Here is a 13,266-nt window from a genome sequence, read left to right as displayed (position 1 = left end):
TACTCGGGCGCTCATGTATCCACTCGGTCTCGACATTAGGGCATCCTCTGGTACCAAGAGGGTTTAGGAATTTTCACCCAGGGCCAACTATGGTAGCCCGATGCTAGAACAAATTTTCGGTACCCCGTCTGGCCATCCACGACATGCCTGTGGAGGATATGGCCCTGATGTCGTTAGGGTGTACAGTAATCATAATGCAAGATGCATGAGTCATATAATCCAGTCATGCATCAATCCTGCGCATATCGTGCGCTCATGTGAGATAACCTCCGCCTATCAGGGAGTCTCATAACAATATTCTCAATGACATATGCAATGATCAACCTCATCTCATAACCAATATGCAGATGATGCGTATGGGCATGTATCATGATGCTATGCTGTCACATACTCGTAATCGGTTTCAATAACCTGCATCGACAATCAATCTCGACAATGTGGACATTTAACCAGCATTGCCATCAAGGAATGACCCACATAAAGCCTAATATATAGTAGACTCATGGCCTCACCCAAGGACCTAATATATAATACTATGAGCCTTACTCAAGGGCTACATATACACAACAGGTGGGCCCTGCTCATGGGCTTCAAATACATGACATGTGGGCCCTACACATGGATCATGAATACATCAAATACGTCATACATCATGGGCCTAATACATATCACAATGGCCTTGCCCATAGGCCACGAATACACCACAATGGGGCTTGCCCATGGGCTATGAATACATCATAGTAGGCCTCGACTACGGTTCGCATATACATCATATAGGTCTCGACAATCAGAATCGGCACTCGGAATTGGCCTCAACAATCGAAGTCGGCCTATATAATCGACCTCGACAATCGGAATCGGCTTCGATACTCAGCCTCGACAATCGGGATCGATTGATAATCAAAATCGGTAAATCGGTCACGATAATCAGCCTCGATCGCTAATCAGAACCGGTAAATTGGTCACGACAATGGGATCGATCAATAATCAGAATTGGCAAATCGGTCATGACAATCAGATCGATCAATAATCAAAATCGGTAAATCAGTCATGACAATCGGATCGATCGATAATCAGAATTGGCAAATCGGTCACGACAATCGGATCAATCGATAATCAGAATCCGTAAATCGGTCACGACAATCGGGATCGATCGATAATCAGAGTCGGCAAATCGGTCACGATAATCAGATTAATTGATAATCAAAATTGGTAAATCGGTCATGACAATCGGATCGATCGATAATCAGAATCGGTAAATCGGTCATGACAATCGGATCGATCGATAATCAGAATTGGCAAATCAGTCATGACAATCAGATCGATCGATAATCAGAATTGGCAAATCGGTCACGATAATCGGGATTGATCGATAATCAAAGTCGGCAAATCGGTCACGATAATCGGATCGATCAATAATCAGAATCGGCAAATCGGTCACGACAATCGGATCAATCGATAATCAGAATCGGCAAATCGATCACGATAATCAGGATCGATCGATAATCAGAGTCAGAAAATCGGTCACGACAATCGGATCAATCGATAATCAGAATCGGTAAATCGGTCACGACAATCGGATCGATCGATAATCAGAATCAGCAAATTGGTCACGAAAATCGGATCAATAGTAATCAGAATCGGCAAATCGGTCATGACAATCGGGATCGATCGATAATCAGAGTCGGCAAATCGGTCACGATAATCGGATCAATCGATAATCAGAATCGGTAAATCGGTCACGATAATCGGATCGATCGATAATCAGAATCGGCAAATCGGTCATGACAATCAGAATCGGCAAATCGATCACGATAATCTAATTGATTGATAATCAAAATCGGTAAATCGGTCACGACAATCGGATCGATTGATAATCAGAATCGGTAAATCGGTCACAACAATCGGATTGATCGATAATCAGAATCCGCAAATCGGTCACAACAATCGGATCGATCAATAATCAGAATTGGCAAATCGGTCATGACAATCGGGATCGATCGATAATCAAAGTTAGCAAATCGGTCACGACAATCGGATCGATCGATAATCAGAATCGGTAAGTCGGTTAGGATAATCGGATCGATCGATAATCAGAATTGGCAAATTGGTCACGTCAATCGGAATCGGCAAAGGTCATAACCATCGGAATCGATCGATAATTGCTCTAACAAAGGGCCTAAGGGAAGGTAACAATATGGACATTTAACCATCATCTCCCATCAATGTGGACATTTAACCAACATTGCTCCCAAGAAGTAGTCTACATAGAATCAAACACATAATGGGCCCACGGCCTCACACAAGGGCCTAATATACATCATCATAGGCCTCACCACAGATCATGAACATACATCACAATGGGCCATATGATATGGGCTGCACTAATGGGCCTCCTCCACATCAGGTGGGCTACATCAATGGGCCTAATACTATGGGCTTCAAATACACAACGAGCGGGCCTCATGGGTGGGTCACAAATACATTAAGGTGGGCCTCACAGATGGGCCACAAGTATGTCAAGGTGGGCCTCATGGATGGGCCACAAATACATCAAAGGTGGGCCTCACACAAGGGCTGCATATACATCACTATGGGACACAACCCATGGGCCTTAATACACAACGGGTGGGCCCTGCATATGGGCCCAATATACATCACAAGTGGGCCCTGCACATGGGCCTCATGTACATCACGATGGGCCGCAATACATGGGCCCCATATATGTCAAATGGGCCACAATGTATGGGCCAGAAATACATCACAATGGGCCTCGGCACATGGGCCATAAATACATCAAATGGGCCGCATATACATCACTGTGGGCCGCATCAATGGGCCACACCAATGGGCTTTATATATACCAAAATGAATCACATCAGAAGATCATCTGGACCATTCCACAAATAGCAATAGTGATAATGATTCCCATAGTTAAAAATTTAGAGGGTCCACCGTAGCATTTATTTCCCATTCAACTGTTCATAGGATCACAAGGACCTACTTAGGGAGGGAAATATAAATATTATATTGATTCAAAACTTTGTAACCCACCCAAAGGGGTTCCAGTGGTAAACGTTCAACATCATAGTTTTCTGCAATGTGGCCCATATGATAACGGGATCTGTCTCAATTTCGGTCTTGAGACGAGTCTTGCCAAATGGATGGACGGTTTAGATATAACACATACACTAGCGGGCCCCATAAAATTGTTGGTGTCATGGGGCCCATTGATAGATGGTATAGATGCAGCACATGCATCAATCTGTTGTACAGTGTAGTGTAGATACAATACATACGTCATGATGGGGCCGCACCTGGCACCGTCCAAGCAGACGGTGCAGATGAAACCCATATATGCAGTTGGGGTCAACGAGCGTGACCAGTAGCCAGCGTGACAAATGGGTGGACGGTTGGATGTACCGCATCCAACATGGTGGGGCCACGTCCCAGCTCACTTCAATATGGCAGCTATACAGCTGCTGTATGTCTTTCAAACAGCACAGGTGGGTCCCACGTGGGCCCACCCCATTTACATAAAATATCTAATATATATATTATACTTTTATTATATATATAACTTCATATATATATAATAATATATATATCCACCTAACATCCAGCGTCCAGCAATATGGACGGCTGGATATATTGGTGGAGATATCACGTGAGTGTGGCCCACCTAATAACATTTACCATAATATATTATATTATATTATATTATATGTATACATATACTGTATATACGTGTGTGTGCGTGTGTGTGAGAGGGTGGAGGGCATCAGCGTCCATGCCCTTGTTTGTATACACCCATGTCAGTACATACACTTCATGTTAGGCACCCCCGCTGCTAGGCACACACCACCGTCAGTACACACTTCATTGTCAGTCCAGACACTCCACTGGTGGCCACGTCCACTTCCCTGACGCTGAACGGTATGGAATCAACGCAGGTATCATGGTGGGTCCCGCATGGACATGGCCAATTTGCTTGAATCGGATGATATTTGTGTTTTCCCTACATCAAGGTCTGTCCAAGCCGGCAGCAAGGGCGGGCCCTGGTTGGACAGCGGGGACGGCCCACTATATGGATGGTTCGAATACATTGTACATCAAGGTGGCCCACAACAAGGAAAGGAGTGAGAGAGAGAGAGAAAGAGAGAGATCGGATGAGGTGGGAGGAGCTCCGCCACTATGAGCTCCTCCATACAATGCATACATCAAGGTGGGTCCCACCATATGTGGGCCCTCAATTCACAAAATCAACAAAAAGCACCCACCGTTAGATCTCAGACTCTTCCTTCCACCGATGCGATCTAGAGCTCCAATGGTTAGACTTCAACGGTCGAGATAGACTTTGGATGGTGGGGATGGGAGATAGGAAGGTGGGCCACACCTAGCTCTCATGGTGCTTGGAAATGCTTTGGACGTTGGCTACTCTTGAGAGTTGCTTGGGTGGAAAGAGAATGAGAGAGAGAGAGGTGATGGGAGAGAAGTGATAGGAGAGAGGGATGGTGAGTGAGTGATGGGTGATGGGGAGAGTTGACTTAGGGGATGGGTAGTTGTACTTGGGAATGAGTGAGTGATGGGGTGTGATGTGTACTTGATTGATAAGATTGATGGGATTGATGTGATGGATTCTCTTGGAATTAGCAACACGCGGCATTTTTCCTCGAACTGAATGCGGGCCCACATCTCCTGGCCAAGGTATCACATCGACTGTGAGACGCGACATCGGAACCACGGCGACAACGCGGTCACACTGGTACAACTCTCGGGTCGATTTGACTCTGATATATGGGACACGTCTCAAGATCACTCGCAAACGCTGATAACAGATCGCAAGTCACCGGAATTCGACCGGGAGAACCGCGGAAGCTTACAGAACAGTATGGGCGAGCCTTACAAACAGCCCTTGCGTAACTAGCATTAGTATCAAAGAAACAAACATGTCTACACTATGATAGTAATGGCCCTTTGAAATGGAAAATGGGAAAAACAGAAAGATGGAACTACATCCAGCCTACAAAAGATAGTGGCCATAAATGGCATCATGATCCATAACATAATGCCCTTATTCTATGAAACACAACTCTAATCCATTTATGTATGAATCGCAGGATCCTTCTAAGTAGGTGTTGCTTCTGCTTTGAATTGCACTTTAGATCCTTTCATTTACTTCCTAAGCATTTATACTTATTTAGATTTTGAAACAGACACTTCCCAGCTACCGCACTCAAATCTGTTCCCGCTTCTTTTCCCACTTCATGCAACTATATGCATGATCACTACTAAAACTAAAAGAAAAGATCAATGTTATTGTGCAGCTCATCACAGTGGAATTGATCAATTGTGACATTTATAGTTTTACTTCCCATAAATAATAAGATTGTTGTTTCCAATTGTTGTTTCCAAACTGTGTTAGATTTAGGACTTCTAAAGATCTTACCTTTCTATTCTTAAAAAGGAATTTAACAGGATATACCCAACTATACTAAAAGGAGTTACATGATCCTCAGTCTGAGTTGCAAGTGGGACGTATGTTTAGAAAAAACTGTTAAACCTGACAGGCACCAACATAGATGTTTTCCTTCTCGATTTAGAAAAAAACTAATGAAATAAAGGAAATGGTGAAGTATCCAAATCTTCAATCAATTTATTAATTATTGCAAAAAACAAAAGAAAAAATTTCAAGAAAGAAAAGGAAAAAAAAAAAAAAAGAAGAAGAAAATTCCCTCATAGCCAATAACATTTGTTTTGTAAACTCTGGCCCACATGACCAATGGATTAGCCTATTACTTTGGCTACGACATTGATATAGCGATGCCATTCTGATGGATGGATTGTAAGGATCTAATAAAAATAAGCTATGTAAGGATCAACAGTAGGTACCTTGTGACATTTGAAACTAAATCACCGTTGGCAAAAACAAGCCCTTTCCTCCACTTGTGCTAACTTGAGAAGTAATGGTGGGAATATGTTAGAAAAAATAAAGAAAAAAATCCACCACACCATGATTGGTAGAGTACAATGTGCCCCACCTAAATAACATGTCTCATCTTCTTGTTGGGAGGCACCATAAACAGGGGCACTGGAATTTTTTAATTTTTATTTTTTGATGCAAGATGTCTCCAAAATCATGCTAAGGGATTAAACATAAGATTCTGATTCAACAAATCTATTCGACATAGTACCTAAAACTAATAGGAAACCATTATTTAAAACAAACAATAAATAGATCTATCATCACGCACCTGAGCAAAGAAGAAATTACAATAAGAGGATTGTTGAATGCCTGGAACTTCTAACCAGTTGGAATATCCAGCTTTGTGTGGAGTTCTACAATTTAGGAATGGTTGAGACTCCTTAGGGCCACTCAACTTGCATAGGAAATATTGACAAATATCCCCTCCTTAGGGCCACTCAACCTGCATAAGCAAGTATCGACAAATATCCCCTCCTTAGGGCCACTCTGCAAATCTCATGACACACATGCATTTTGTCGAACACATGCTGGGAATGAAAAATTAAAGGAGTAAATAATATAATAGGATATTACTCATAGTCCAAGCTCTTGATGGGACAAATGTTGGCATCGATCGGTGGAGGTGGCGGCACTAGTGGAGCAAGGACAGTGACTGCAGATGAAGTTTGTGGTCACAAGGGTTGCGGCTGGTGGAGGAGTCGAGATGGTGACAAGAGTAGGATGAAAGGGGTATCGAAAACCCTAGCACAGGGTGTGATCACAGATCAACGATGAGTTTACAGCAAAAGGGAGTTTTGAAAACCCTAGCGAGAGAGAGAGAGAGAGAGAGAGAGGTTGGAAAACAGAGGGGCAGGCGCACGCGAGAGAGAGGGTTTGGGTTTTGGGAGAGGCGTGGGCGCGAGAGGGAGAGAGGGTTTGGGTTTTGGGAGGGGCGGGCACGTGAGAGAGATTTGAGGGATTTGGGTTGTGGGAGATGGGCGAGCGCGGGATTGTGTTTTGGGGGGCGGTGATGGACAACACTTTTAAGTGCTTATTTTAGGTCCTGTGGGGCCCACCGTGATGATGCTATTTATCTACTCCGTCCATTCATTTTAAAATACCATTTTAAGGGTTAATCCAAAAAATGAGTCAGATCGAAGATGTAAGCGGACCATATAAAATATTAACGATAGAATTTTATTTTTTATTATTTCTTATGGTGTGGTCCAATTAGACCTTCAATCTACCTACTTTTTGGGCTCATCCACTGAAATTATATATAAGAATTTATGGGCGGCTTAGATAAAACACATATTTTAATGAGCCCCATGGAGCTCCTTAAGCACCATCAATCTCTAATAAGATCCTGATGGAATGTAGATTTTAGCTACAGATTAAGTAGGTTTTAGCTACGGATTAAATCCGTAGTAAATTAACTACGGTTTATATCTATAGCTAAAAACTTCCAAAGTTCGTAGCCTCTGCTCGATTTTTTGGTCGTGGCTCACAGCGTATGCTATATCCAGTCTTGTGCATTACATCGCATACATAAGACTGCCTATAACACTAGCATACTCTAGTTGTGCAACCGCTCTTCCACTATTTTCTTTCAATTTGATACTTGGATCAAATGGGTTTTTCTCTCTTTGATTTTCAAGTGGTTAAACTTGTTCAGTATTTTCTTAACATAATGAGACTGGCACAATGCATAACCCCCACTATGTTTTTTTAACTTTGATACTCAATATAATATCCACTTGTCGAAGATCCTTTATTTTGAAAACTGAAGAGATAAACTTCTTTGTTACCGTTACACCTTCCATTTTGTTACTGATTATTAACATATCATCTACATACAAGTATATGATTATAATATAATCACTATAAACTTTTGAGTATATGCATTTAGCAGTAATTTTATGTCTGAAACCATAAGACGAAACTTTATAATCAAATTTATTATGCCATTACTTTAGTGCTTGTTTTAATCCATACAAAGACTTAACAAGTGTAGACACTTTCCTTTCATTGCCTGGTAGAATAAACCCTTCCGGTTGCTCCATGTATACCTCCTCATTGAGGTCACCATTCAGGAATATTGTCTTCATGTCCATTTGATGGATATAAATATGATGTATGGATGTTAAAGCAAATAAAATCATAATTGATGTTATTCTAGCCACTGATGAAAATGTGTCAAATTAATCGATTTCTTCTTTTTGTCTTGTCTTAAAGGTTTGAATTATACCATCAGTATGATATTTTAATTTCTTAAATACCCACTTACATTTTATTGGTTTAGAACCTGAAGGTAAATCCACCAGTTCCCACGTTTGGTTAGATATAATTGAATCAATTTCATTATTAAGAGCCTCTTTCCAAAAAGCGGAGTCTCTTGAAGTCATAGTTTCACTAAAAGTTTTAGGCTCATCTTCTATAGTTAAAATCATATGTATTTTCCTAATGACATTCTTTTTATCACCCACTACTAGATGAAAAGAGAGACGCTGAGAGTCTATTTGATCAGGATCGAAACTCTTCTTTACTCTTGCTCTTTGACTCCGACGAGGTTCACTTAGTGTTGCAACTTCTTATTGTGTTTCTTCTATAGTTTCATTAGGAGATTGAATCTCAGTATTCTTATTCTCCATGAATAAAGAGTTCTCAAAGAACTCTACATCTTTAGACTCTATGATTACATTTAATTCTTAAGTCTAAAAGTCTATAGGCCTTACTATTTTGTGTATATCTTATAAAGACACACCTAGCTCTTGGTCCTAACTTAGTTTTTTTAGGTTCTAGAGTTCTGCAATATGTTAGACGAGGGTCAAATATTGCATATTAAACCCCATCTATTACTTGGGTTTTATGAACATGATAATGCTTAATGTTCTATTTTAATCGTGTTTGTATTGCAAGGTGAATTTAAAAGCTTGGATTGAAAAAGATGTTAAAAGCATGGAATTAACGCTCAAGAATCACCAAAGCCAAGAATGGATCTGATGAAACCAAGAATGAAGAATGCACACACCAAAGATCCAAGAAAATCAAGTCAAGAATGAATAAAATCGGAGTTTTGAAGTGAATTTGCATAATCCTTGACCAGTCTTGGCTTCGGCTCGACCAGTCTTGGGCTAGGTGCTCGACTCTAACTCTAGCAAGTAAAACATGCAATTCTTCATCCTACTCGACCAGTCGAAGGAGGTCCTCAACCAATCGATGACATCCCATGACCAGTTGAGGATGGCTCACGACCAGTCGAGCGTTATGCAAAACTTGTGTGGACTGGGTAAATTTGAGGGGGTTTCCAGAAATTTCCACTCGGTGCGAAAGGTTAAGGCCAAAAACTATAAATAGGGGTCCCTAGGGCATCCCTAGGCATCATCTAGGGTTTGAGGAGTGGAGAAGCCATCACCAAGAGGTTTTCTTCCTTTTCCTTAGTAGTTTTTTATGCTTTTCTTAAGAGATTCTATTTCAATCATGTTTATGGTTGGCTAACCCTCTTAGCTAGGGCTAAGAGGTAAAGCTTGTAGCGTGATGGGATGTTTCTATTGCTTGGATTCATGTTTAAATTGAACTCTCTTTAATTCTAGTTTGATTATAAGAAATATTTTCAATTTTCAATGATTTGTTGTGACTTAAATTACAATAGATTTGCGATAGCTTTGAGTATGTTCTTTACATGTATTGGGATTATGAAATTAGGAAATTATGTTGTTCTCCATCGTCCCTTAGGCAAGGTTTGATGATGGAATCATCCTTAACTTTCACGATTCTCCCAAATTGGTTATGGGATTGATAAATTGTTGTTGTGAGCCATTGTCTCCTGGGCATGGTTTTGTGATGGAATCACTTCCAGTTCTCATATCTTTCATCCATTAAGAATTAGGTCAAAAGAAGTTCAGATTTGATTTTACTAAGATATCTTTCAATTGAATAGGATGGGTGTAACACCCCGAACCTCTGGTACACGAGTGTTACCTTCTTAAAACCACATTAGCAGAAAATGGAACGGGCTAATTAGTTAGTTGGACACGGTGCATGCAGGGTGTGAACTCCAACCAACATCAAAGCCATCCACTTGGGAGCCCTAGGAGCTGAGACAATCTCTATGACGGTCGGGAAGGTAAGAACAACTAAAACCCCAGCTTACAAAAAACTCTAAGTCATTAAATTAAACCATATTGAGAGCAATGTCTTATAACTAGCCCTTGAGAATTAATTAGAATCAAACCAAACCCTCATCATGACCAGGACCCCATATTAACCGTTGAAAACTGATTTCTAGACAATCCAACCTCGGGATCTAAGTACATGGGCCAATGGGAGCCGTAGATGGACATTATGGCCCACCTGGGCCTCGACCCCGCCTCAAAATGGGCTGGAACCCTTAGGTAAGGATCCTCAGAGGGATGGACGGTTTGGATCGGTCACAAACATTGTAGTGGACCCCACACGGAGTGCATGTGCACCACATGCAATCGTGCACGATGTGCACTGGGACATTGGGTTCGGTCAAACGAACTTTGACCGAGCTCCTTGCAAAAAAGAAAAAAATGGCGGATTTCTCCCGCCCATTTAAGATTCAAACTGAAAATCTTTAAACCCCAAAGTGGCCTACTCTGCCAATTTCTAAGCAATCCGAGCTGTCCAACAGTCTCGTGGGACCTGCCTTAACATAACGGTATAGGATTTTAAGCACGTGTAAAAAGACGAGGAAAATAAGTTGCCACTGTCCAATGTGTTGCACGTGGCAGATGTCAGCGAAGTGGGAACCATCCGGGACCCCATGGGTGGCCCGTGATCGCCCTGATTAGGCCGTGCCATTCGTCCATCGCCAAGGAGAGCCATGCTCTCACTTTTTCAGGAATAGCCAAGCAAGGTCTGCTCATGGAAAAGCAAAGAAGCAGGTTTACTCTTTGGGAAGGGAGTGTTGACGCATTTCTGGCCACTCCTTGGCCACATGGATCAATCCTAGCCCTTCATGGGAGATAGCTCAAGATGGAAGAGAGAAATATTTCATCTCCTGAGAAACTAAAGAAAACCGGATTATCTCACGTGATGACCTGAAACTGACGTTTGGGGTAAAAACATGGACCCCACGTCGATCAAAGGTCCCATTTGGTCCGCTCCAACGAACCAGATCATGTAAATATGTATGGGATAGCAATCTGCCATTAAAGGCCAATCATCTTCCCCGACGAACCGTCCAAATGAGATCAAGAGATGGACCCCACCAGACTAAAAAATTCACTTTTCTGGTGGGCCAGGGCTCTAGCCATCCATCCTAGCGTATGGATAGGCCCCACACAAGGCCACTATTCGATTAGGACCGTTGCATCAAGGGCCATATTCTAGCCGTTGGTGACTTCCACCCACTGCTATAAAAAAGGAGTCCTGTAACTCTTGGGATTCACACTAAGGAGAGAGAAAGGAGAGAGGAGAAAGAGAGTGGAAAGAGAGAGAGAAAAGAGAGGAGTGAGCTGAGTGCTCAGTTCAGCCCGACTCAACCTGTCTCAGCTCGACTCGGTCGAGTTGGTGGCTGCCCCACCGAGTTCCGGACTAGGTAACGGGCAATCTCCCTCATTTTTTTTTTCTTTAACCGTTGACACCGACGTGAGAGCTAAAGCCGACCTCCTTCAAGCCATGAAGACAGGTCGTGTCAAGCTCTAATGGGCCAATGAGTCAAGTCTGGGACCAAGCCAATCGATGGTTGTATTTCAAGCTGAGTAATGATGATATTTTTGGGCCGAAGCCATGCCAGATGGTGGCTGTATTTCGGATCGAAATCGGGCTTGACTATGGCGGCGTTTGGACTGGAACCAAGCCTAGCAATGGCTGTGGTTCGGACAAAAAAAAGGTCAAGACAAAGGCTTTGTTTTGAGCTGGAATTAGGCCGAGCAATGGCCGTGTTTCAGACTGATAGCAGGCCAAACAACGGTTGTAATTCGGGCCGAAACCGAGCCAATCAATGACTGCGTTTTGGACCAACGTCCAGGGCTTTCACGCTAAGCCAAGGTGAGCTCTCAGCTGGACTGAAAATGAACCCCATTGGGTTGTGCGTTGGTGGGGAAACGACGCCAAGGTGGTCCTGATTTGAGCTCTCAGTTGAGCTTTGAAGCAGGCCTAATAAAATGGACTTCAGTCAGGCTCTCGTCGGGGCCTTACGCCTAGTAGCTAGCAGGTCGAATCTGTGTGAAAACTAGCCCCAACTGAGTCATGTTGGGTGCTGGAAATCGTGAAATAGTGGTGCTGGTTTCAGGCTTCCAAATAGTCCCCGAATGGGCCTTCAACCAAAGGCTCAGATCAGTCATGCTTTGGGCTCAGAAAGGCCCTCCATAGACGTCTCAAGCAAGCCCAAGAAAAAGGGAAAAACCAGCTGCAGGCCACATTCAACTGGGCCGTGCAGTTACCTCCAGCACGATCAGCAGGTAGACCGCACTGTGCATTTCAGTGGGCTGCACCTCACATCTGCGGGCCTCACCACAAAAGCAGGTGGGCCGCACCTTGTATTTGAAACGAATGGGCCACACCATACTCAAAACAGGTGGGTCGCACCATGCTCAAAGAAGGTGGGCCGCACTTTGTTTGAAATGGTTGGCCGCACCACACTAAGGATAGGTGGGCCACACATTAATGATAGGTAGGCCTCACCACCTGAGGTAGTGGGCCGCACCCATGCTATTATGGGCCGCTGTATGGAGCCCGAGGTTCAGGTCGAGGTCAGGCCGGGCATAGTGGGCCTGGGTTTGGGGATAACCACCTCAAGTGGGCCAAAGGATCAATAGGCCTCACCACAAACTACAGTTGGGCCATCAATGGCCAGCCACACTGGGCCACGAGCAGGCCCAGTTTGGGCTACAACTGGCCAGCTAGGCATTGGGCCAAATCAAACCAAGGTCAGGCCCAATCTATGCCATTTGAGAAACAAAGATTTGGTGGGTTTAGCCATTCTAAAGCGGGCCCAAACGAATGTATTTATAGGCCCTTCAAACCCCCACAAACTTTTATTATGCTTAGGAAGTGTTGTCTAATGCAAACTAATCCTCTAGGGAGCTACTTGCATAAATTGGGGCCGCTAACTACATACGGATATTCGAATCAAGGACAGGACCACGATAACTCAGGTGATGATTCTCTTCCCCTTGGGCTTTCCATACCTAACTGGATTAAGGGTAACTTTTATAGTTATGACCAATAACCTAGAAGCGTAGAAACATTTAATGATTACTCAGAATTTATGATATATAAATGATTTGCTTGGAATTGAGTTATCCAGACACTACCTCAATGAATGATTT

This window comes from Magnolia sinica, chromosome 9 (assembly GCF_029962835.1).
Source record: "Magnolia sinica isolate HGM2019 chromosome 9, MsV1, whole genome shotgun sequence".
NCBI lineage: Eukaryota > Viridiplantae > Streptophyta > Magnoliopsida > Magnoliales > Magnoliaceae > Magnolia > Magnolia sinica.
Note: the sequence above shows the minus strand (reverse complement) of the source record.